The following is a 5,625-nucleotide window of genomic DNA, read 5'->3' on the forward strand; positions in this document are numbered from 1 at the left end:
TTCTTGAGGAAGTCACTTTATCTCTTTGTGTCTCTCTTTCTCATCTGTAAATCAGAGATGATTATAATAAATAGCAATAATAATGTCTACCTCATGTATTTGTTGTAAGGATTCAATATACTTAATGTGTGTGAACTTTGAGAACAATTTATAGTAAGTACCATATTAATGTTACCTATCATTATTAATAAGAATAGTGAGCGAGTGAATGAGAGACAGATGGACAGACAGACACACTCAGACACACTAGCATACCTAGAACTCACTTATAGAGGTAATGGTCTCTTATGGTGTCAGGCATATCAAATTGAAACAATTTGGTAAACTTTGAAGAGGAATGTGATGATTAGATGTTCACCTTTTCCCCTTATTTTTTAACTTTTAAAAATAATTAGAATGTAATTCACTTAACATAAAGTTAACTGTTTTATTTTAAATTGACCATTTGAAAGTGAAGGGCTCAGTGGCAATTCGCCTAGTCATGATATTGTGCGACCACCACCTTTGTCTAGTTCTGAAACATTTTCTGTCACTTCAAAATAAAACCGTGTGCCTGTTAGGCAGTTTCTGTCCATTCCCCACTCCCTGCTGTGCCTGGCAGCGATCAGTCTGCATTCAGTGTCTGTGTACTTACTTATTGTGGATATTCCATATAGATGGAATCATATAACACATGGTTTTTTGTGCTGGCCTTTTTTAACTCAGCAGAATGTTGTGGAGGTTTGTCCACAACATAGCATGTAACAGTAGTACATTCCTTTTTATGGCTGATGAATATTCAAGTATGTGTGTGTGTGTGTGTGTGTGTGTGTGTATTATGATTTGCTTATCCACTGATGGACACTAGGGTTATTCATTTTTGCTCTTGTGAATAGTTCTGCTATGAATAGATGTATACTTTTATTAAATAATGGGTTTCTTTTGGTGGTAGTGGTGGTATATTTATTATAAAAATGTGAGAAATGCAGAAAAAATTAAAAATAGAACATCCCTACAGTCTAGGAATCCCAATACTGGGTATTTACCCCAAAATATAAAAGCACTAATTCAAAGGGATACATGCATCCCTTTGTTTATTGCAACATTATTTGAGATAGCCAAACTATGGAAGCAGCCCAAGTGTCCATTGATAGATGAGTGGATAAAGAGCCACAAACTGAGCCACAAACAAGAATGAATGAACTGCCATTTGCAGCAACATGAATAGAGCTAGAGAGTATAATGCTAAGCCAAATAAGTCAGTCATAGACAAATACCATATGATTTCACTCATATGTGGAATTTAAGAAGCAAAGCAAAATGAGCAAAGGAGAAAAAAGAGCCAAACCAAGAAATGGACTCTTAACAATAGAGAACAAATTGATGGTTTCCAGAGGGGAGATGGGTGGAGGGAGATGGGGGAAATAGGAATGGGGATTAAAGTGTACACTTAACATGATGAAAAAAATAAAAAAATTAACTGCAAAATGCAAATAGTCCCAATTTACATTTTGGTATAGGTCCTTTCAGTATTTTTATGCATCTATACATGTATAAAAACACAACTGTGTACAAAAATAAGCCTTTTTAAAAGAAAATTGAAGATCATATTATACACTGGGTTTTTTCCTCATTAAACTTTGTTTTAATGGGTCTTAAATTCTGTGCTAGATTTTTGGTCAAGTTGTTTCCATTAGAAAGTACTCTTTTTAAAAACCAGTAACTTAAAACTGTCACCCACACACAAAACAAATGGTCCACAAAACGTTCTCCTTTTCTGCTGAAGGTTTTACTATGCATTGTTAAAATTAACGTGTTTTGCTATTAAACTTCAGGGGCCAATTGAGACAAGGAGTTCTGAGACCCTTCTTCCACCACTGATTAAGACTGGGGTGGCAGCTATTAGGCATAATATTCATTGAACTTTCTGAGCTGCTGGGCAGACTTGATGCCCTTGCCAGCGCCAGCTGCCTAATTGTCCACTGCCTTGATGACACCCACAGGAACTCCCTCTCACATGTCATAAACAGCAAAATGGCCAAGAGGAGGATAGTCAGGGAAGCTCTCAACACATAAGAGCATGTCAGGAACCGTATCAACAATGGAACATCACCAGATTTCAAGGATTTGGTGCCATCTTCCCGCTCTGCCCCCAGCATGATGATCAGTCTTCAGCAAACTTGCAAGCAGTGTGAGCTGTGTGACAATCCAGCACAGGTGCATATCCAGCATTGACTTGGCCTGGATCATTCAGGTTAATTATCTGAGCCATGAAGCTACCTGTTTCCGTCATTGGGTCACTTTTGCTGTCAGCAGTGACGTCACCACAACAAACATATTTGACAGATACATTCTTGACACTGAAGCCTGCTTTGTCCCCAGGAAGAGCTTCACTCAAAGCTTCATGGTGCATTTCATCAGAGTTTACTTCACTTCTCATGTTGACAGGAACAAAGGTGCCCATCCTGCTGGGTTTGGAAACACCACTCTCCACCTGGCCCTTGTGCCAATACCACCAGTTTTGTACATGTCTTGGAGAGACAGACCTAAGAGCTTGTCAGTTGAATGAGTTGGTGGCAGGATGCAGTCCAGAGCTTCCAGTGGTGTGGTTCCACTGGCACTGCCATCTTTACAGGTGACTTTTTCATTCCTTGAACCAAGGCATGTTAGCAATCATCTCTTCCAGCATGCTGTCACCAATCCAAAACAGAAATTGGCGGGAACGCTACTGTGTTGCAGTTGTAGCCAATTTTCTTATGTCGGTGCAGACTTCCTTAATGATTTTTTGTGTCTCTTCTGGCTGTAGGGTGGCTCAGTGGAATCCATTTTGTTAATATCAACAGTTAGTTCTTCCACACACTGTGTTAAATTAGAAGGGCATGCTTACGGGGAGGCCCATTCTTGGAGATACGTGCTTCCAATTTATTAACAGTGGCAGCAACAATCAGGACAGCACAGTCAGCCTGAGATGTGCCTGTAATCATGTTTTTGATAAAGTCTGTGTGTCCTCTGTTATCGGTGGTGGTCACATCATACTTGGTGGTCTTGAGTTTCCACAGGGTGATATATAGTGGTGGGAATATGCTCACATTCAATTCTCAGTTTATCCAAGACCCAGGCATACTTGAGGGAGCCCTTTCCCACCTCAGTGGCTGCCTCCTCAAATTTTTGCAAAGTTCTCTTCTTCCCACCACATTTGTATATCAGACGGCCAATAGTGGTAGATTTCCTGAATCTACATGTCTACTGAGGACAATACTGATATGAGTCTTTTCCTTTCCCATTCTGGCTTAGATATAGTGATGGTTTTCATGGCACCTGTGTTTGGGTGGCAGACCTTTTGTGAACAAGCTACATTGTTTCATGTCAGTACTTACCATCTAACATTTTTCAAGGTTTTCCGATGTCTATAAGTGTTCCAGCTCATCGTGAATTTCAGTAAACAGTATTTATTTTACTGATATCTTGATAAAAATTTAGCCTTTGGCTTCTATTTAAGGCTACGATGAATAGATTTTTAGATAAAATATTGCTTACCTATTGTCTAAAGATAAAGTCCTAGGAATAGAAGTGTTTCGTCAAAGAGTATATGCTTTTAAGGCTTTTGACACACACTGCCAAATTTCCCTCCAGAAATGTTGTGCTGATTTACATTCCTCTCAGCAGTATTTGAGTGTCCGTTTCCTCTTTTATTTGCTCATAATTTTTTATTCATAGTCATTGTCATTTTAACAAAAAGTGTATATGGTATTTTTATTTCTCTTCGCATAAAATGTTTCACCATATGTTTGTTGTTTTCTTTTTGTGAATGCCTACTTTGTGACCCTAGTGGATTTTGTCTTTTTCTTATAACTAGAACTTAAAAAATATATAATGAAGATGTAAATCTTGACAATCTCTTACAAATATGTTTCCTACTTATTTGTGTTCTCATTTTGTTTATGGTATTTGGTCACAGGGGGCTTACAAGCTTTATGTAGTGAAATCTATATTCTTCGCTTTTTTTGGTTTCTGCCTTTGTGCATATGTTTTTCTAAGTTTTCCTTAGGTGATTGGTATTTGTGCTCGATAATGAGCAAAAATCTTATATTGTCCTATGTGAATGTGGTTTAAAACTTACATATTGTTCACAAATGCTGCTCAGTATTTATTTGCTATATAAGAGTTTTCTCCAGTGACTTAGACAAAATTGCAGTTAACTGAGAACTTCTTGAATCATCAGCCTAGGATCTTTTGTGTTAAACTTTAGAGATAGATACAGATCATAGGAAACAAGGGCGTATCAGGGATTTATTCAGGGAACCCATTTCCATGGCATGTGCTTGAGTCAGAACACATTCACTTTATCTTCTTTCCATATTTTCTCCCTGTCCAGAGTCTTATAACTTGTGTTGACTCTTGAGGCAGTGAGATCCTCATTCATCAAAGAAAGATTGAATTTTGTTCATCATGCCCAATTTACATGTACAGGAAATTGGACTGGTTCTTTTTGGGTGGAAATTGTGTTTACCCTTTGAAAATCATTTAACTGGAATACTGCATTTCTTAGGCATTCCAATTCATTTGTCTTTTTTACATCTTAGGGAAACATATGAGTCAACGCTAACCTAGGTAAGAAGCTAACGTTTTTTTCTTGCAATAAAAATTGGAAGTGACTTTTCCGGTGGTATGAAATGAAACATCTGTTTATTTTAGGCTGAGGATGTTAATGACAAGTCACTTAGTCTTTACTTGTTTTTCTATTTTATTTCTAAATGATCTGGGTTTTTATTTGTATAAAAAGAAACATGTTTATTATGAAGGGAATCAGGAAATAGAAGCAAGCCAAACATGCCAAGATGATTACTGTTGGTACCTTTGTACAGATCCATTCAGATTCCTTTCATGATGTATATAGTCATTCACACATTTTATAAAAAGGCAATCATGTTATACTCATCATATCATGAACATTTTACTATGTCCAGGGTAGATGTATACAATTTGAAATAAATACACCAAATGCTACTATGTGGGTGTATCAAAATATAATGTGGCAGTTCCCCATTGTCTACCATTTCTACTTCTTGCTATTACAGGTGTGTAATAAAGATTATTGTAGCCATATCTTTGCTATATCTAGATATTTACCTTTATGTATTTCCTTAGGACAAATTCCCCAAGATGGAATGTCTCCAATTTCCTAATTTCTGAATCTTATAAGTTCTTTTTCTTTCTTTTTTTTTTTTTAGAATTAAAATAGGAATGTGAAAAATATAGCTTGGGTACCTTTTCAAATTTATTATACGAAATCAAATCAGAATTCCTCTAAGAGTAAAGGCATTGTTTATCTTTCCATTTCTCTCTCTCTCTGGCAATTCATCGTCCCCTCTATTTTCCTGATTGTAGAAAACAAATGTGAAAGGGTCAGTGTGATAGGAATTCTAGAAGATTTGCTTCCTATCTTTGTTCTTTTTGAAACATAAACTGTGTGTGAGTGAGTGAGTGAGTGTGTGTGTGTGTGTGTGTGTGTGTGTGTGTGTGGTGGAGGGAGCGGGGGCGGGGGTTACTTTTTGAGGGCAGGTTTTTGGAATGGAGGTGTCTATTCTTCTGACCATGCCTGTTTTTATCTATTTGACATTTGGAAAAGTTCTTACAGTTGGCCTT

At 37.1% G+C, this 5,625-nt stretch overlaps 1 pseudogene; it reads right to left on the bottom strand.

Annotated features, from left to right (window-relative positions):
• Positions 1-1,727: 1,727 nt before the first annotated feature.
• On the bottom strand, positions 1,728-3,383 carry LOC103658675 (annotated as a pseudogene).
• Positions 3,384-5,625: the final 2,242 nt, after the last annotated feature.

The sequence above is a fragment of the Ursus maritimus genome, unplaced genomic scaffold (assembly GCF_017311325.1).
Source record: "Ursus maritimus isolate PB19 unplaced genomic scaffold, ASM1731132v1 scaffold_3, whole genome shotgun sequence".
Lineage (NCBI taxonomy): Eukaryota > Metazoa > Chordata > Mammalia > Carnivora > Ursidae > Ursus > Ursus maritimus.